The following is a 22,289-nucleotide window of genomic DNA, read 5'->3' as shown; positions in this document are numbered from 1 at the left end:
GTATAATGGCCCCCATGATGCTGGGTAAAGTATAATGGTCCCACATGATGCTGGGTACAGTATAATGGCCCCACATGACACTGCGTACAGTATAATGACCACACATGGTTACCTCACCCCCATTATTGCCCTCACACCCCCATCATTGCCTTTTCCATCACTACTCACACACACCTTTCAATGCACTCCTTCGCAGCAGCTGGCAGCTTCCACTCCCGCGGCGCAAAATTATGTCATCCAGCCATGCCATTGACTGCTCACGTCGCTGCAGCTCCGGTACGCCACTGATAAAGACCTCTCCGTTTCTCTTGTGCCAGTCAGTGTCAGAGCGAGAAGCAATATCAGCTCCGATCCGACACAGCTAGCGTCCGCTCTGTACACCTTATACACATTCGGCTCCACTTCATACACACATGACTCTGCTCCGTACACATTGTACACATGCGGCTCCGCTCCGTACACCTCGTACACATGCAGCTGTGCTCCGTACACCTCGCACACACGGCTCCGCTCCGTACACCTTGCACACATACGGCTCCGCTCCATACACCTCGCACACACGTGGCTGTGCTCCGTAAACCTCGTACACACGCGGCTGCAGTCCGTACACCTTGTACACACGCGGCTGCGCTCCGTACACCTTGTACAATTTAAACAAACAAAAAGCGGCATGCTACATACCAGGGACCACCACTTTAAGATATAAGAATATCAATTTTATTTAGTTTATCTAAGTCAACCAAAAAAAACCACACATTTAAAAACAATTAAAAACCGGACCTAGTCGTAGGTTCCAAATTGGAGACCACCCCCCTGGACATGGTTGTGATACGATACAGCACTAAAGTGAACACGTTGTTATACAGTGATATACTGAAAAATCAACTATTCATAATATACACATGACATGTACATAAGAACATGAAAACCAAACTGGCCAAAAATAATAATAATAATAATATTTCCCTAGGTATATAACCCACTGTTAAGAAAAAATGACAATGGTTCCAGATATTTTGAAAATAGATTGTCCTCACAAATTAATTACACCGCTTGGGTCTAAACACAAATATGTAAATTAGCATGGCACAGCTCGCAGCATGATTAGAGGTAATAGCAATGCTTAACATAGATTATACACTTTTTATACAGATCATATACCGCTGCTGACTGATATTATATCTATTAGAATGCCAAAAATTGGCCTAAGAGCAGAATTGTGAGATAATGGACTTTGCCAATTTTTAGCATTTATTTTATCTTTTCTATTCTAAGCTGTCAGTGTGATTTTACTGTACACCGCACTGAATTGCCGGCTTTTCTAAAGGACACTTTTGCCTATTTCTTGCAAGTCACCCTGATGGTCCGTGTGGTGTGCGAGTTTTTCTTGCACCCATAGACTTTTATTGGCATTTCTTGGCCGAGATACAGTGGAAATCGCAGCATGCTACGATTTCTCTCGCACCTAGAATACGGCCGAGAAAACAACGGATGATAGGAGCTGCCCCATAGATTAACATTGGTCCGATGATATGCTATTTTTTTATTGCATAACACTCGTCCGTATTACGGTCTACTGTGACTCCGGCCTAACTGTAATTCTTGTGATAATAACAGTTTTTAATGATTTTTAAATGGCATAATTATCTCTGTTTCTCCTTGTTTATTAATATTGTTATGAGTCACCAATATATGAGTACATTTATAATGTGGAATCGGTACATGTACTATATGTTGGGCATTTCCGTAGCTCTGAGAACCCGCCAAATTTTTGAGTACATGAGCTGGGCACAATGTACGGGCACTACAATGTACTGGCCTCTGCAACATACTGGTCACTACAACAGCAGTGTGCAATTTTCACTATGCAACATTCACTGCTGCTTGTTTCTGGAAAACACCCATGGAATCAAAATCATCACAACACCTTTCAATAAATTCCCAATGGGGTATCATTTCCAAAATGGTGTCATTGGAGGGGGGATTTTGCTCATCTAGCACTTAGGTGCTCTGTATTTGCAGTCCACAAACTATTATAGAAAATGATGCGCTCCAGAATGCCTACTGTATAACAGTACTACTTAACCATATGACGTGACTCAGTAGGGATGGAGCAGCACTATTTTCCAATAGCACTCTGTCCCTCCCAAGTCTCGTCATATGGCTGATCAGTATTGTAGAACCATATATGGGGTATTTCTACATTCAGCAGAAATTGTTGGACACATTTTCGTTCCATTTTTACCCATTTCCCAGTGTAAAAATGTACAATCTTGGGCTAAAACAAAATTTTGGTGGTAAAATTGTAATTGTTTTTTTCTTCATTGCCCAAGGGTATAAAATTATGTGCCCACCTGTGGTGTCAATATAATCACTGCACCCCTAGATGTATTCATTGAGAGGTGTTGTTTGTAAAATGTGGTATCTTATGTGGGGGCTCTGCTGTTCTGTTTGGCATCCTCAAATCAGTCCAACAAAATTTGAACTCCAATATGGCACTTCTTTCCTTCTGAGCTTTGCAATGTGCCTCAAAAGTTGTTTTCGACCACATATGGGGTATCAGTGAACTCAGGAGAAATTGCACAACAAATTTTAGGGTCCATTTCTTTTGCTATCTTTGTGAAAATAAAAAACGTAAGGCTAAAATAACATTTTGGTGGGAAAATAATTTTTTTTAATTTTCACAGCTCTCGTTATAAACTTCTTTGAAGCTGCTTAGAGTTCAATGTGCTCCTCCACATCTAAATACATTCCTTGAGGGGTTTAGTTCTGGGGTTTTCCACTGTTTAGGCTCATCAGTAGCTCATGAAACGAGACATGATACCGGCAGACCATTCAATCAAAGTCTGCATTCCAAAACATCACTCAGTCTTTTCTGATCCCTACCGTGAGCCCAAACAGTAGTTTACCCCACACATGGAGTATTTGCATACTCAGTAGAAATTTAGCAACAAATTTTGGGGTCCTTTTTCTTCTGCTATCTTTTTGAAAATAAAAAATGTGGAACTAAAATACCTTTTTGTAGAAAAAATGTGATTTTTTATTTTATTTTCACGGCTCTACGTTATAAACTTCTGTTAAGCACCTGCAAAGCGCTCACTCCACATCTAGATAAGTCCCCTGAGTTCTCTAGTTTCCAAAATGGTGTTACATGTGGGGAATTTCCACTGTTTAGGCACATCAGGGGCTCTCCAAATGCGACATGGTGTCCGCTAATTATTCCAGCTAATATTGCATTCAAAAAGTCAAATGGTGCTCCTCACCTTCCAAGCCCTGCAATACGCCCAAACAGCAGTTTCCCCCCACATATGGGATATCAGCGTACTCAGGAGAAATTGCACAAAAATTGTATCATGCAATTTTTCCTGTTACCCTTGTAAAAATGCTGTTTAGGCACATCAGGGGCTTGTCAAATACAACATGGCATCCGTTAATTATTCCAGCAAATTTTACATTCAAAAAGTCAAATGGCACTCCATTTCTTCCAAGCCCTGCTGTGTGCCCAAACTCTGGTTTTCCCCCACATATGGGGTATCGGCATGCTCAGGAGAAACATCAAATTTTGTGGTCTATTTTTTCATGTTACTCTTGCAAAAGTAAAAAAAATTGGGTCTACATTAAAATTTTTGTGACAAAAAGTTAAATGTTCATTTTTCTTTCCACATTCATAAAATTCATGTGAAGCACCTAAAGGGTTAATAAACTTTTGAGGTTTTGAGCTCCTTGAGGGATGAAGTTTTTAGAATGGGGTCACTTTTTGGTATTTTATGTCAAATAGACCCCTAAAGGTCACTTCAAATGTGATGTGGTCCCTAAAAATTTGGTTTTGTAAATTTTGTTGGAAAAATTATAAACCGCTGGTCAACTTTTAACCCTTATAACATCCTAACAAAAGAAAAATATGCTTCAAACATTGTGCTGATGTAAAGTTGACATGTGGGAAATGTTATTTATTAACTATTTTGTGTGATATAACTGTTTGATTTAAGGGCATAAAATTAAAAGTTTGAAAATTGCTAAATTTTCAAAATTTTTGCCAAATTTCTATTGTTTTTTCACAAATATACGCAAGTTATATTGAATGAATTTTACCACTATCATAAAGTGCAATATGTAATAAAAAAATTCTCAGAAACAGTGGGATCGATTTAAGCGCTACATAGTTATAAAGTGACAGTGGTAAAAATGGTAAAATTTGACCTGGTCACGAAGGTGCAAACAGCCTTGGGGTGGAGAAGACGTTAATAAGGTTACTTTAAAAAAAAAAACAAAAAAACTTTTTGACATACATATATTTCAATACTAAAATCGTGTATTACATTATCCAGGGGCATTAACCTGTACTTCTGTACTTGCTAATATACTCACAGTATACAGTATACTATATATTATTCAGATATACTGTATATTTACTATATATAGCTGTGTCATAATTCCTTCTCTTAGTGTGTCTTTGATGCTGTGAGTGACAGGTCAGTTGTCTAATCTAACGCAGGGGTGTGCTCAACTGTCATATTTTGATAGACTGCTAAGTCATTCAATCTAATGCAGGGGCATGCTGGGCTGTCGGTTTTTGATAGACAGCTTAGTTGTCCAATCTGAAACTGGAAGGTTGTTCTAAGTGTTTACCCAGTTACTTAGCTAAGCTGTGAGTCCTAGTTCTCTGCCTGTCACGTTTGACTACCCTGCCTTTTGGCCAGGGTCATTTGGATGTTTTGGGTTGTCATTATGATTTAAAAAGAGAAAACACAGTAGTTTGACAGTAAATGGCTTCATTCAACCACTAACCATGAGTGGAAAAAAGTTTTGGTGTTATCATTCATATTCTCTGGAGAAAAAAAACAAGATAGCAAAAATTCTGCTGGGGTTTGTAAACATTTGAGCACAACTGTATATGCAGCTGTTTGTTGTAAGGACAGAGAGAACAGGCAGCACATAGGCTTAAATAATCATAGATAAATCATAGACAACATTCAGTCCATATCTACTCCATCTACCCTTCTTTGTACAGATAAGGGGCAATAATCCCAAAATAGCTGCCTGAAAGAAAAAAAAAAGAAATCTTCCAGCGATGAACAGGTAAGTGGATAAAACTTCAGGTTTAAGGCCCCGTCTCACATAGCGAGATCGCTAGCGAGATCGCTGCTGAGTCACAAGTTTTGTGACGCAACAGCGACCTCAGTAGCGATCTCGCTATGTGTGACACGTACCAGCGATCAGGCCCCTGCTGCGAGATCGCTGGTCGTGTCGGAATGGCCTGGGCCGTTTTTTGATCGTTGAGGTCCTGCTGACATCGCTGAATCGGTGTGTGTGACACCGATCCAGCGATGTCTTCACTGATAACCAGGGTAAACATCGGGTTACTAAGCGCAGGGCCGCGCTTAGTAACCCGATGTTTACCCTGGTTACCAAAAAAAACAAACAGTACATACTCACCATCTGATGTCCGTCAGGTCCCTTGCCGTCTGCTTCCTGCTCTGAGTGCCGCCGTACAGTGAGAGCAGAGCGCAGCAGTGACGTCACCGCTGCGCTCTGCTCTCACTGTACGGCCGGATCTCAGTCAGAGCAGGAAGCAGACGGCAAGGGACCTGACGGACATCAGATGGTGAGTATGTACTGTTTGTTTTTTTTGGTAACCAGGGTAAACATCGGGTTACTAAGCGCGGCCCTGCGCTTAGTAACCCGATGTTTACCCTGGTTACCTGGGTGCTGCAGGGGGACTTCGGCATCGTTGAAGACAGTTTCAACGATGCCGAAGTCGTTCCCCTGATCGTTGGTCGCTGGAGAGAGCTGTCTGTGTGACAGCTCCCCAGCGACCACACAGCGACAAAACAGCGACGCTGCAGCGATCAGCATCGTTGTCTGTATCGCTGCAGCGTCGCTGTGTGTGACGGGGCCTTAAATCATGCATTAAAACATATTGTGGTTCCTCCATACACATCACAGCCCTACACGTTTCAGCTCATAGTACATTTGTACGGCATGGTAACGCTGTATGGAATGGTAAGGCTGGATAATAGCCAAAACGCGTAAGTCTGTGTATGGAGGAACAGCCATAACTTTTAAGGCATGAGTTAATGTGAAGTTTTATCCACTTACCTGTTCATCGCTGGAGGATTTCTTTTGGTTCTTTGATTGCTGAGCCTGGACCTGGGCCACTCTGTGCAGTGTCTAAACCATAAACTATTCTACAATTTACCTGGTAAACTGACTCTCACTCAACCCTTAATCCTCATGTTGGACAAAATAGCTGTCTGGGGTTGACTTACCTTTGGAGGGTAAAAATCTCAAGTGGCAAGACTCGGAGGTTTATTTACAGGGTGACTTTCATGTAAATAACAGTTTAGAAAAGGTAATCTTCCTTAAAGGAACTGTCAGCATGCAATGACTGTTCAATCAAGTTACAGGCATTCAGTGTACCCTTGAGGTGCCTAAGCATTGAAGTGCACCTTTCGACCTACTTGCTTTCCTTCCATCTCTCCCCTTTTCCATCTCTATAAAGCCAGAGCTGTCAATCAAAAGAGGAAGGGAAGGTTTGTGGAGCTCGAGAGAAAACAAGTACCGTATATACTCGAGTATAAGCCCAGAATTTCAGCCCATTTTTTTAGGCTGAAATTGCCCCTTTCGGCTTATACTTTAGTCATTCCCAGGGGTCGGCAGGGAAGGGGGAGCGGCAGCTGTCTAATAATACTCACCTGCTCCTGGCGCGGTCCCTGATTCTCCGGGCGCTGACAGCTTCTTCCTGTATTGAGCGGTCACTTTGTACCACTTATTACAGTAATGAATATGGACCCGACTCCACTCCCATAGGGGTGGAGCCGCATATTCATTACTGTAATGAGCGGTACCATTTGACCGCTCAATACAGGAAGAAGCTGTCAGCGCCCAGAGAACCAGGGACCGTGCCAGGAGCAGGTGAGTATAACGGGGGCATATTCACCTGTCCCACGTTCCACCATCAGCATCGCTCTGTCTTCCGCGTCCTCTGCAGTGACGCTCAGGTCAGAGGGCGCGATGACGTGATTAGTGTTTGCGCCGCCCTCTGCCTGAACAGTCAGTGTGGAGGACGGGGAAGACACAGCGGCGCTCAGCAGTGGAACGGGAAAGGTGAGTATAGCAAGTGCCGGAGCCTGAGTGACGAGAGGTGAGTATGTCATTTTTTTATAACAGCAACAGCATATGGGGCAAATATCTCTATGGAGCATCATATGGGGCCATGTGCAGTGTTATATGGGGCAAATATTTCTATGGAGCATCTTATGGGGCCATGTGCAGCATTATATGGGCCAAATATCTCTATGGAGCATCTTATGGGGCCATAATCAGCATTTATGCAGCATTGTACGGGGCAAATGTGTTTATGGAGCATCTTATGGGGCCATAATCAGCATTTGTGCAGCATTATATGGGGCAAATGTGTCTATGGAGCATCTTATGGGGCCATAATCAGCATTTGTGCAGCACTGTATGGGGCAAATGTCTCTATCGAGCATCTTATGGGGCATAATCAACATTTGTGCAGCATTATATGGGGCATATTTTAACCCCTTCATGACCTTGGGATTTTCCGTTTTTCCGTGTTCGTTTTTTGCTCCCCTCCTTCCCAGAGCCATAACTTTTTATTTTTCCGTCAATTTGGCCATGTGAGGGCTTATTTTTTGCAGGACAAGTTGTACTTTTGAATGACATCATTGGTTTTACCATGTCGTGTACTAGAAAACGGGAAAAAAATTCCAAGTGCAGTGAAATTGCTAAAAAAAGTGCAGTCCCACACTTGTTTTTTGTTTGGCTTTTTTGCTAGGTTTACTAAATGCTAAAACTGACCTGCCATTATGATTCTCCAGGTCAGTACGAGTTCATAGACACCTAACATGACTAGGTTATTTTTTATCTAAGTGGTGGAAAAAATTCTAAACTTTGCTAAAAAAACAAAAACAAAATTGCGCCATTTTCCGATACTCGTAGCGTCTCCATTTTTCATGATCTGGGGTCGGTTAAGGGCTTATTTTTTGCGTGTTGAGCTGGCGTTTTTAATGATACCATTTCGGTGCAGATCCGTTCTCTTGATCGCCCGTTATTGCATTTTAATGCAATGTCGCGGCGACCAAAAAACGTAATTCTGGCGTTTCAAATTTTTTTCTCGCTATGCCGTTTAGCGTTCAGGTTAATGCTTTTTTTATTGATGGATCGGGCGATTCTGAACGCGGCGATACCAAATATGTGTAAGTTTGATTTTTTTATTGATTTATTTTGATTGGGGTGAAAGGGGGGTGATTTAAACTTTTATATTTTTTTTATTTTTTTCACATTTTTTTTTACTTTTTTTTAAACTTTTGCCATGCTTCTATAGCCTCCATAGGAGTCTAGAAGCTGGCAAAACACGATCGCCTCTGCTACATAGCAGCGATCTGATGTTCGCTGCTATGTAGCAGAATTGCAGGTGTGCTGTGAGCGCCGATCACAGGGTGGTGCTCACAGCTGCCGGGGATCAGTAACCATAGAGGTCTCAAGGACCTCTAAGGTTACTATTCTGAAGCATCGCCGACCTTCGATCATGTGACGGGGGTCGGCGATGCGATCATTTCCGGCCGCCCGGCGGGAAGCGGTAGTTAAATGCCGCTGTCTGCGTTTGACAGCGGCATTTAACTAGTTAATAGGCAGATCGAAATTCTACCCGCGCCTATTACGGGCACATGTCAGCTGTTCAAAACAGCTGACATGTCCCGGCTTTGATGCGGGCTCACCGCCGGAGCCCGCATCAAAGAGGGGCTTCTGACCTCGGACGTACTATCCCGTCTGAGGTCAGAAAGGGGTTAATATGGAGCATCTTATGGGGCCCATCATAAACTGTATGGAGCATTATATGTGGCCCATCATGAACTGTATGGAGCATTTTATGGGGCTCCTGATTCAATACGGATATTCAAAAATACTTAACCTACTGATGTCTCAATTAATTTTACTTTTATTGGTACCTACAGTATTTTTATTTTTGAAATTTACCAGTAGCTGCTGCATTTTCCACCCTAGGCCTATACTCGAGTCATTACGTTTTCCCAGTTTTTTGTGGCAAAATTAGGAGTCTCGGCTTATACTCGGGTCGGCTTATACTCGAGTATATACGGTAGGTGGGAAGATGTACTAAATGTTTGCGCACGCCAAGGGTGCACCTGTATTTGGCTTGAACAGTAATTCTGTATGGACAGAGTGGAAACTGCTAAATCATATATACAAAATACAACATAATATAACTGTTGTGATACCAGAGAAGGCTTTACTGCCATCATGTGGACTAAGTAGCCTTTATATTTCTTTTTACTGAGCATGAATTAAAGATCAAGGCTATGTTAGTGGCATTGAATGAAATGGCTTTTAGCATTACATTTTATTATTTGCAACATAGTTATTACAAAGCATTTGACTATCATATTCACTCGAGATTATTTTTTTTCTGGGACACATTGTTTGCCCAGAGGCAATGTTCAGGCATAGGCTCTAATACGGCTACTACTTATGCCAACTTTTATATGGAAAAAAGGATTAGTGTGATTTCAAATCATAGCTTTGCTATATAGATAATGTGCTTACAGGTAGAAATTGAATTACTTAATTATATTAATAATCTGTTTGGGTAGTTAATTTTTATAAATATAGGTGCTAAATTAACAAGTGCATTGTCTAGAGAGTCATTAGGCTTCCTTGATGTATTGGTGTATGTCAGAGATGGAGATCTTAAGTTGTAACAGCATAGGATAGTTGTAGCATAGGATAGCTATAAGCAATACAAATCCAATTCACACAAGTAAAACATACTGTGAATGACAAAGGCCATATAGGATTACAATTGAAGAAAATGATAAATACTTTTGCTGTTATGGAAGTTCCAGTGAAACTGTTGGAATTTGAACAAACAACAAGAGAGATGTGAGATGAACAGAAATAAAAAACGTAAGTGGACTAAAATGATTCTGATTATTTTCATGCTCGTTGACCACAGGTATTAAGTTGAGAAGATCTTATGCAAACATTGGCATGCAATGAAAGAGTTTCATGAATAGGGCTTTACAATGGCATTTAGAAAAGTTAAACAAAACTGACCAACACTTCCTGGCAAAATTAATAAAATGTGAACAGGTGCAGGCTGCTGTGACTGCAATAAATTGCAAGCAAACAAATGCAGCAACACATTGGGTGTGCTAAGGTATATGTGAACATTGAATACATGAATTTTGACCTGCTATATTCAGCATACTGGAATAGAATTAAGTAACGTACAAATTGGCCAATTCTTGAGTGCCCATCTGCCACAAGAAAGATTACCCCGTATATGAGAATATTCTCTAGCAAGGTTAAAGTTTCCTCCCTTGGGTGAAGGCCTACAAATTTAGGGGGCAGATAAGATCCAACTGTAACTAAAAACAGCCTTAAGGCCCCGTCACACTTAGCGAGATCGCTAGCGAGATCGCTGCTGAGTCACAAGTTTTGTGACGCAACAGCGACCTCAGTAGCGATCTCGCTATGTGTGACACGTACCAGCGATCAGGCCCCTGCTGTGAGATCGCTGGTCGTGTCGGAATGGCCTGGACCTTTTTTTGGTCGTTGAGGTCCCGCTGACATCGCTGAATCGGTGTGTGTGAGACCGATCCAGCGATGTCTTCACTGGTAATCAGGGTAAACATCGGGTTACTAAGCGCAGGGCCGTGCTTAGTAACCCGATGTTTACCCTGGTTACCAGTGTAAATGTAAAAAAAACCAAACCGTACATACTCACCATCTGATGTCCGTCAGGTCCCTTGCCGTCTGCTTCCTGCTCTGACAGTTCGAAACTTGTAGGAAAAGCTGTCAAATATTTATTTTCTATAATACGGGAAATATTCTGTTTCTTAATAAATTCTACCAATCATTTTTTTTAATTTTTTTTCAAAAAAACATCTGGATATCTCAACCTTTTCCTATTGCTACCACTGACCAATAGTGTTTTTTTCACGTGCGCTGAGAATTTGTTGGCTACTTCAACGTGGGTAAGCTGGATCACAGTGTTTTATTTATACCATTTACTTTTCCATCTTTTTGTTAGCCCTGCCTCAACTTTTTTGAAATGTGTTGCTGACAATTATTTCAAAATGAGTTACTTTTTTCAAATGAAATGAAAAAAATTAACATGGTGTTCTTCAGATGTGTTCTTTGTTCTATTATGAATAAAATATGGCCATAATCATTTCATAATCATTACATTCTTAACTTTACTTACGTGCACTGTTTACCAACTTTTTTTGAAAGTGGAGTTGCACACAGAAATATGATTTTACAATATTTTCTTTATATATAGTAGATCACACATGAATAGTTCAAATAAAATATGGCCATAACATATGCAAAAACGTGAACTAGATGTGTCCTTAACCTCATAAGATTAAAAATCAGTCGGTGCACTATAACAGGGTTTGCATGGTATAATGTGCCAAAATGGTGCACTTTTGCTAGAATTAAGTATTCAATAGTTTTTCTGTTCATTTTCATATATTTCCATATATTTCCGTCTCAATTATAAAATTCTCAATGAAATGTAAATTTTTGTTTCATATTCAGAACATTCATTTATATGCAGTTAATAATATTTTGCCCAAGCACACAATCCTAAACCTCAATCACAGAAATAGAAAATTCAAGTATAGTGTATATAAAGGGGTTATAGCGAATTGTACTTTCGATTCCCTGAGGTTAATACATTCTGTGACCTTAAACACGCAAAAATAAATTATTTGAGGATCATAGCATTGCAGAAGATTCAATATGGATACTGGGGACAGGATCATGACATTAGGAATGAATGATTATTTTACAATCTTAATAGGTCAAGAAAGCTTTTCCAGAATGGACAGTAAGATTATTTATTGCTGCATCGTTCCACTCAGTCAAAGTGTGTACCTCTTTTAGTCTCGTGACATAAACCTTCTTTAAGTAGATTAAATGTGGTCATCTGTTTTAATTTAGCTTTAGAAAAGGTCAATCAAGGGACAGTATTTTATACTACTAGCTTGTCATCGGTCATTCCATTGTTTTATTACATGGATTTTTGGGTGAGTGTTCCTAAAAGCTGATTATCCCCTATCTCATAGTATAAATAAATATAAACTATGAAGACAGAAGTATTGCAACAAACATCTTAGGGTACTGTCACACAGTGGCACTTTGATCGCTACGACGGTACGATCTGTGACGTTCCAGCGATATCCATACGATATCGCTGTGTCTGACACGCAGCAGCGATCAGGGACCCTGCTGAGAATCGTACGTCGTAGCAGATCGTTTGGAACTTTATTTCGTCGCTGGATCTCCCGCTGTCATCGCTGGATCGTTGTGTGTGACAGCGATCCAGCGATGCGTTCGCTTGTAACCAGGGTAAACATCGGGTTACTAAGCGCAGGGCCGCGCTTAGTAACCCGATGTTTACCCTGGTTACCAGCGTAAAAGTAAAAAAAACAAAAACGTACATACTCACATTCCGGTGTCCTTCAGGTCCCTTGCAGTCTGCTTCCCGCTCCCCCTTCCCCTGCCATCCTCTGGGACAATGACTTGTGTATAAGCCAAGGGGGGCTTTTTCAGCACAAAAAATGTGCTGAAAATCTCAGCTTTTACATGAGTACATAGAGTAAGTGGTGAATACAAAGTAAAAATTTTTTTGTTTCTGTCGCCATTTTCTGAGACCCATACCTTTTTAATTTTTAAGGATATGGGTCTGTGTGATGGCTTATTTTTTGTACCCTCAGTTAACATATCTACTGTGACCATTTTGAGATAGATACAATGTTTTGACCACCACCTATTGTATTTTATTGCAATGTAGTGGCAGCCAAGAAAACAATTTTTTTTTTTTTACTTATGCCGTTTGACAGTCAGATTCATTAATTTATTTTACATTTTGATGTATCCGAGTTTTACATACACAGAAATGCCAAATACAGTGTGTGAGGTACCAAGGGGAGAAGTACTAGAAAACAGATATGTTTCTCCCCGTTTCATTTCATATGTCTCCCGGTATTGATTGTGAAGCTGTTTATTTCACTGTAATCCGGTCCTGGTTTCTTTAGTGATCAGCGTGGAAAGGACTGGTACTTCCCCTCCACACATGCAGTCCAGGTTTTGGACTCCTGACTGCTTCAGCTGATAATCAGGAGCTGCTGGGATCTCACTCACTCATCTGCTGGTCTGGGAAGCTGACACAGTAAGATTGCATGAACTTCTTTATTGTTGTGTAGGTTTATTTTGTAGTTAGAACCTTGTTGTTAGTTAGCGGCCAGACGGCCTTAGACATTTTATTTCATGTTTTGTATGACAAATGTGCACAATAAATACGCCTGGCACAAGTCTGTGTGGAACTCACCAGCCTGCTATTGTCCATTGTGACTCCATAGCCACCTGCTTGGGCCAAAGCAAAGATCCCTGCTGAGCTATATTCCCACAAGTGGTATGTAAAAATCTAAGCACCCCTGGTCAAAATTACTGTTATTGTGAACAGTTAAACAAGTTGAAGTTGAAATGATCTCTAAAAGGCCTAAAGTTAAAGATGACACATTTCCTTTGCATTTTAGGCAAAAAAAATATATTGTCATTTTTTATAATTTAAAAATTACAAAAAGGAACATGGGCAGATGCAAAAGTTTGGGCAGACTTGGAAATTTGGGTGCTCAGATCATTTTGATCAACTTTTCAAACCTTAACTAGCCTTTTAGAGTTATGGCTTGTTCACTATTATTGTTAGGAAAGGCCAGTTGATGAACATTGCCCAGCTTTATAAAAACCCAGCCTCCTCTAATCTTGTGCCAAAACACATTAGCCATGGGTTCTTTTAAGCAAGTGCCTAGCACTCTAAAAATGAAAATGGTGAAGGCCCAAAAAGTAGGAGAAGGCTATAAGAAGATAGTAAAGCATTTTCAAGTTGCCCAGTTCGAAATGTAATTAAGAAATGGCAGCTAACAGGAACAATGGAGGTCAAGATAAGAAAAATGTCAGTGAGAGCTATTCATAGGATTGCTAGAGAGGCAAATCATAATCCTCACTTGACTGCAAAAGAAGACGCTGAGTCACTTCTCATGTCCAAGCTGTGAGTCAGGATTGTCAAGGAGTCCAAGGTCAGAAGCCAGGAGGTTATGTCATGAACAGAAGGAAGAGACAAAGGCATAGTCAAGTAACGTTCCAAGGTCAACATACAAGGAGGATAAAGGATCAGAGCAGAAGGGCTTCAACAGACACATGAACGTGTGTATAACCCACTATAATAGGGATTTCTAGGATATTCATGGGCAGCCACTGAGGAGCGGGGGCGCCATCACTCATATATATATCTAGGGTGCCAACCTCCGCTGATAGGCAGGTACTGAGATAACAGACTCTATCATAGAGTGTACTCAGAGAGTGCCTTTTCATGTGTATGGAGCGCCCCCACTGCCGCAGGGCCGAGGGGTACCCAGTACCGGGCCTCTCTGTCGCAGTTCTGGGGTTGTCATGGTGGCTGGACCCGGCCCGTGACCCTGCTGAGGGGCGTCCAATGAAGGTGGAGAGTGATGTTGTTGTGGTGAGGTGCAGGTCGCAGTAAATAACGAGGACACCAGGTTGCAGTCTCTTTACCTCTTTACTGAAGGCTTCAGGATCCTCAGTCCGGAATACGGTTAACCGGGCTGCGTGAGTCCGGCCGGTCTGATGGCACCTCCAGAGTTCCCTTTGCAGGTGGAAATCTCTGTGCCTACCTTCTAGCGCTTGTGTGTTGTGGTCCTCCCCTGCTGTGCTTATGGGATAGTCCCCACAACTGTTGTGTCTGCTTCTGAAATTCCCTCAGAACTCGATTTTGATGTTCTTCTTCGTCCCCCCAGATGATATGGCTAGGATGCACCCGTATGATGGGTAGGCTCGGAGCTCTTCCGGGACCCTAGTGTCACCCCTCTCCAACTGTTGCCCCCTATGTCTTCTTAGGTGATTTGAGTGAGACAGCCCACCTATAACTGACTGTCCTGCCGTAGGTTTGAAGTAAGGCCTGGAGCTCAATACTTCCTCGGCATTTCCGGCTACCGGCTACGCGCCTCAATAGGATGTTGCCTCGTCTTACAGCACGACTCCTACTGGTGTTTCTCCTTGTTGTGTTGATCTCGTTTCTCACTCAGCACAATAAACCTCGCTTCTTTCCTTTCTTGGGGTACCGCCGCGATGAAGTGCAGGCGCGGTCCCGTAACGTTCTTTCTGTTCGCTTGGCCTCTGTCAGGATCCCACCCCTGACAGGGACCCCCCTGAATCTTCCCCTGCAACACCCTCTGCCACAGGATGTTGCCTGGTTCCAACCCAGTCAGCTTCTGTCTAACTTCCTATCTAACCCCCAGTTTTACCAGATTGTGAGGAGTGGCCTAATACATAGCACCCTTAGCTCCCCCTGGAGGCCAGACTGTGAAGTGTATTGGTGTCTGTGATACCTGGTCAGGTGAACTCCTTCAGTGCCATCAGACGTACCATAGCCCCCCTTAGCGGCGGAGCATCAGTACTGCAATGACCAGGACTCTGGGGCGCTGCATGTACGGTGTTTGTTGTTGTCCGTGTCCTTTTAATTTAATATATTAAAAGTTATATTTTATCTTATATATCCAATTCACGGGGTTCCCAATGTTAGCCACTTTCTGATTTGTAACCCTCATATACCAACTTTTTCTAAAAAGTTTTATACATTTTTTGCAACAATTGGGGCTTCATTTAATAATCTCCTTCTGACACCAATCAATAACAGGATTATGAATCTGAAGTCATGGAAGCCCCAGTACCAACCCAGCCAATAAATTATGGAACACAAAACAGGAGATGGATACAGAGTGGATTGCTCCCACTTGGACAGTGAAATCTATCTTTACCTTCTTGACCAAATTCCGGACTAATGGTGTCTTGTCAAGGGCAAAGATTTGAATGTGTCTTTTTAAACTAACTGTCCCTAACCCTACCTTCAGATCCAGTCCCGAATCAATAAAATTTGCTACAGACCCACAGTCAATGAATGCCAATGTTGATAACGCCTGGTTCTCGAAGAATAACACCGTATTTATCAGTACTTTATCAGAGGAAGAAAAAGTGTCTGGGAGTTTGGGTGACCTCCTCGGCTGTCACCCAGACTCAGACGTTCTCCCAACAGGTTGCCAGCCTGAGGATGAGTTCCGCAATTCTTGAGAAAATGTCCAGAGGGACCACAGTACAGACAGTCTAAGATCTTGTCTGCATCTGTTTTCCACAACATGAAGACTGGCAACTCTGACCACCAATGGCTTCACCTCCGGTAGATGGACATGCTTCAGGGAAGTATAACGGACAGCCTGCTTTTCACCACATCTCTCATGGATTCCACGGTTCATTTGTGTGGGCTAGGTCATTGCCTCCACCAGATAACAAGGGCATTATGAAGGACCAAAGCATTCTTAAGGATTTCAGAAAGGTCTTTGTGGAACTGGCACCCGAGAGCTGCATCTTTCCACAGAACTTCTGTGGACCACTTTTAGAACTCCGTACAGTAGTCCTTAGCTGTGTGACCCCCCCCTGTGCCAAGTTCATGATCTTAACCTCAGTGACCTGAATCCTGTCAGGATCATCATTTATCAGACCTAAACTGTCAAAACTGATGTCAACAAAAACCATTCTGGGGTCTCTAGGGACAAAGAAAATGCACAAGTCTGAGGACCTCATCACAGTAGGGACATGATTATTTCCACTCACTGGAACTTCTCCCCTGACGGCCAAGGGTAAAAAATAAGCACTTCTTAGTGCATGTGTTACCTTTTATGGAATATCTCTTTGGGTCAAATATCTGTGGCTCCTTATTGTGTTACATTGCACAATTCACTATAGGCTTCTTTACCAGCAATTTTCTTTGTATTTCAGATGCCCTCTTTCTGGTGTGAGGCGACAGTCTACTGCAATGTTCATATGTTGAGTTTTTCCATACTATAATGCACAGAAATGATTAATATGAATTAAAAGAAAAAAATATAAAATAATCACCGCGCTAAGCTGAGATTAAACAAGGTGCAGTACACATAAATATAAGGTGCACACAATTGTCACTAACTAAGGCTAGGTTGTACTTACTTATGCTATTATTGGTGGTGCAGTGTCCTCAGCTTTTGCAGTAGAGCCTCATATAAGCCAATGGGTTTCAGCTTCAAAATCAGGCTGCAATAACAGACACTGACAATTTACTAGAGTTTTGCTGTTGGTGAAAGTAGGCAGCCATATTTCCTAACCTCATACAAAGTGTTTATCACAAGTTTTGACATTCTGATCAGCTTTATAGCAAAGGTGTTGCTTTGCTATAATGCTCTGATTAAGTGTTGCGCAGTACAGGAGGCAGGTTTGCTCCTACTGCAGCTCCTACGGCAAAAAAAATATTCAGAATACACTGGACCAAAAGTTATGAGTCTGCTATATTCAGATGGGTAATACTCCCATTTCCGCCACCTCAATCAGCAGGCATTAACATTCTGACTGCACACATACTGATACACAGCAGAGTGTTAGTCATGGGCGAATAAAGAGTGAGGGATTGTAACTATGATTTCACTTTATATTTCAAACTGCCAAACAGCAAAATATTTTTTTAGAATAATTTGCACTTCGCCTAGTAAGAGAATGATCTTGGCCTCACAATAAAGAAAAGACAGAACAATATGCTAAAAGATCCACTTTGTTGTTTCAGCTCAACATACAATAAATCAAGAAATAGCTTTCAAGCTAGAGGAATAAATACATTGCAGATAGATAGACAGACAGACAGACAGACAGATAGATAGATAGATAGATAATAGATAGACAACTCAACATTGAAATTGCAACAGGAAGAAGAAGAAAAAGGGGTGAAATTACGGAAATCACAGAATCTATAGACATGTTAATGATATGCAAATAATAAAAAATGAAATTAAAATATTCAAAACATCTCAATTTATTTAATATCGAGCATGTGCGTGAATACAGGAAGTTACATGCTTTAGTTTCTTTCAATAAATTTATTAATAATTCTCAAGAAAAACCAAAAGGCACCCAGCAGTGGGAAGCTATATAATCTTAGTGTCCAGCTCACACAGACAAAACCTAAGATAGAAAGAAAAAATATGAAGATATACCCTGCTATTAATAAGTAAAAAGCAATCATTTTTATAGGTTTTATTAATAATTCTCAATGGAACACTCTGCCACGCTGAATGCACTTGGGCACACAAATCTCCAAGATCCTCTGCTGGCAGCTCCCTTTGCAAGTGCCAACCAGTGATTCAGATTTGCGCAATGGGAGACAAGTATGGACGTACTGTAGGCAATTGTAGCACCTTTAGGTCATGCAGGCTGCTCACAGTAGTGTGAGCAACATGTGGCCTGGCATTGTTGTGCTGAAAAACTGTTTATGGGACACTTTGGAGAAATGACTGTTTCTATGATTGATCCATTCTTTAGTGAAAATGAAATTAGATGTCACATATTCCTCTGATCTCGATTCGAGACACATTAAAAGCTCATCATTACATGTATTTGGTTGTGGTATGGCCATTTTTTCAAAGAGACTCAGCAGTTGATTTTCAGCAATATAATGCCAGGCTGCATATTTCTTGGGATACTGTGAGCAGCCTGCATGGCCTATGTATGCTACCTTGGCTGGCAATATCTTTGGACTTATCTTCCACTGAGCACATTGGGATATCATTGATTGCAAAGGGGGCTACCATGGTGCCCATACTTGATACTCAATAAATAGAGTTGTTTTCTAAATTTTGCTTCCATTATTTCATTGTTTTCATACTATTAAGATGACTATCAATCCTGTGATTTTCAGAAATTCCATGACTTTTCCTTCTGGTGTTGCAATATCAACATAGAGGAGTGCGGATAAAGAGTTTAAAGAAAACCTGTCGGCACGATTTTATAATGTATGGCAAAGACATGGTTGTATTGGTGCTGTAATACAGATTGGTGAAGAAATCCACTTTGTTGTTCATCTGTAAATGCCATTTGAAGTTTTCTGCTATTTAGATTTTGGTGTACAGGGGCCGGACTGTGTACTGGGTCTCCTCCTCCCAGCCCCTCCGCTTGCCTCTGGTCTATGAATGATCTGCCTCTACTGTTTGAAATCTCAGCAGTGAACTGTCATGCACAGACTGGAGGCATACAGAGGGGTCTAGGAATCATTGACAGGGAGGAGAAGACCCCGTGCACAGTCCGTCCCCTGTACACCAAAGTTTAATTAGTTGAAAACTTTAAATGGTGATTAAAGTAGAAAAACAAAGCAAATTTCTTCACCAAAGGTATCAATGTAATCAGTATTAGAATGCCATTAAAGACATGTCTTTACTTTATATTACAAAATCGTGCTGACAGGTTCTCTTTAATGATGTTTGGAGCGCAATGCGGCTTTGCTAAGTCAGTGAGCGTTGTATGGGTTGGTGAATTGGTTTTGAAAATTTTAATTCGGAGTTTAATATAAAGGTGATATCACTTGCTGCAATAACCTCAAGTCATCTTAATGTAACTAAGTGCAAGGCATTTCATCTCCAGCTTCCACATCAAGAGTCAGTTATATATTTCTAAATTCTTTCCAGAAAGGAAAAAAGACACACTGGGTGGTTAAGACACAGGGTTCATTCATTCTGGGCAATTGAAATTGAAAAACTTCTTTAATGGTAGTAATAATAATAAGAATCTCAATGCGCTCTTCCTAATATTACACTCTGTGAACATTTGATCTCGTGACCTCAGCTCCGACAGATCTCCCATTACAGAGTAAACGTCTGAGTAGACTTTATCATGAAGATGGCCAGCACATCTTGGTTTGATACAATGCAGATAACCAATGATCCCTTTCAGTGGGAAATGAACCCTACCCCCCCAAGATATATTATTGTTAAAGAATACAAAAGCTTAACTAATGAACTTCTAAGATGAACTTGGAATGACCTGCAAGACAAAAGCTGTGAGCAGGTTACTGAGAGAGACAGTGAATAGGACGTTCAGTTGGCTGGAATGGGCACTGGAAACGAGAGTTTGGTGACTGCAGGAACAGATGCTGAGTTATAAAGCGAAACGTGACATGTTCACAGAGCACAGCCTAATCTAATCAGAAGCCATTGAATCCACAATAGCTTTCCTTAAATGAAGGGGTAACATAATACAGAGCACTAAACTGAAAAAGAATTATCTTAGGATGAAAAATGGCCGCACACTGAATCATGATCATCTTTCTTATTGCATTACAGAAAGTAACTGAATGTATAGTCCCACTTAGCGACCTATGAAACCTAAACTTCAAGTTAAAAATTACAGAATACAGATATGTAGCTTTGTTCTCGTAAAGGCTTTTGGCTGACATCTTTCTCTATCAGCGAGTGGATGAATTATTTTGTATCAACATTTAATAAACACAATAAATATTTCAAACTTCAGCTCTTGGCAAGCTTTATCTGATAAAACACTGGGCTGGAGAAATAATATTAAACTTGTGAAATAGATCTGTAGCTACAGGTTGTGAAGGTTTATTGTTTTTATCTATTGCATTCATAAAGTAAAAATTCATATTAAAAAAAAAAAACGAATATCAAGCTCTACGCTTCTGCAGGGACTCATTGTAGCAAAAGATCTGACAATATACAGAAAATGCCTTGTTTAAATTATCCACGCTGTCATTGCACCTAAAGAGGCCGGTAGGAATGATTGCACATTGTGCTGAGCAGAGTTATTACACGCATATTTTTATGCCTCCGCTCTAAAGCTAAATAAACCCATTTAGCATTAAAATATATAGAATGTGTCACTGTAATTAAATAAGCATCAGATCGTTTATCAGAAGCGGGAGAAAAAAATGAATTTAATGCTAATTTGTCAGCATTTGCGGTTTTCAAACACCGTATGGTCATTTTTCTCCCCTGCTCATGGCTGTACCCTTGAGGTACTGTATTATTCTGGAACATAATGTGAAATTTAATATAATGCGGTTCTGTGATTTATAGTGTGCTGGCTATTCTGCTTGATATTACTACTGTGCTAAACATATAGTGACTTCAGGGCTTTATGCTCACAGCTCAGGCATTTAGAAAACAGTTTTATATGTGCCAAAGTAACAAAAATTTCACGGACATTTATTTTTTTCTGTACAAATATTCATTTTAACATTGTTCACAATTGTTTATTATTCTGCATACATGAAACATAGACAGAGAAAAAATATGGATTTGGCAAAGAGACTTTTAGACTTTTATCTACTTTTTACAGACCCCAGGAATTCTGAAGCTATAACTGGCCAAACACCTGAGAGCGAAGGCCTTCTTCATCATCTTATACTGTACTCAGTGCTCAATGTCAGAACATCTTCCCTGGTGCAAAATGACAATTTTTCATTAATCATGATGATGGCAAGCAGCAGCTGCAAAAGCAAATATGATTTTAGGGTGCATAAAAAGAAAGGTAAAATCCTGTGAACCTAATGTATTAGAACTCATTTATAAAACACTTGTAAGGCCACATCTAGAATAGGGGATCCAGTTTTGGGCTCCACATTTTAAAAATAATATTCAAAGGTTAGTCAGTTTAAAGACAGAAACTAGATTATTACAAGGGATGAAAGGCATCTCATATAATGAACTGTTGGAAAAGTTGGGTTTGTTTAGCTTTGAAACAAGACATCTCAGAGGAGATCTCATATATGAATAAACATATTTGTGGTCAACACAAAGGACTGGTGAATGACTTATTCTTTCCAAAGACCTTAAAAAGGACTAGAGAGTAGGGTTGAGCGAAACGGGTCGGCCATTTTCAGAAGTCGCCGACTTTTGGCAAAGTCGGGTTTCATGAAACCCCGACCCGACCCCTGTGTGGGGTCGGCCATGAGGTTGGCGATCTGAATCTGGTATCGGAATTCCGATACCGAGTTCCGATATGTTTGCGATATCGGAAATCGGTATCGGAATCCACATTTAAGTGTAAAATAAAGAATTTAAATAAAAAATATTGATATACTCACCTCTCCGACGCAGCCTGGACCTTACCGCTGGTAACCGTCAGCCTTCTTTGCTTAAAGAATGAGCGTGTTCAGGGCCTTAGATGACGTCACGGCTTGTGATTGGTCGCGGCCGCCCATGTGACCGCCATGCGACCAATCACAAGCCGTGACGTAATTCTCAGGACCTAAAATCCTAATTCTAGGAATTTAGGACCTGAGAATTACGTCACGGCTTGTGATTGGTCGCGTGGCGGTCACATGGGCGGCCTCGACCAATCACAAGCCG

The sequence above is a fragment of the Ranitomeya variabilis genome, chromosome 7 (assembly GCF_051348905.1).
Source record: "Ranitomeya variabilis isolate aRanVar5 chromosome 7, aRanVar5.hap1, whole genome shotgun sequence".
In the NCBI taxonomy this organism is placed as follows: Eukaryota; Metazoa; Chordata; class Amphibia; order Anura; family Dendrobatidae; genus Ranitomeya; species Ranitomeya variabilis.
Note: the sequence above shows the minus strand (reverse complement) of the source record.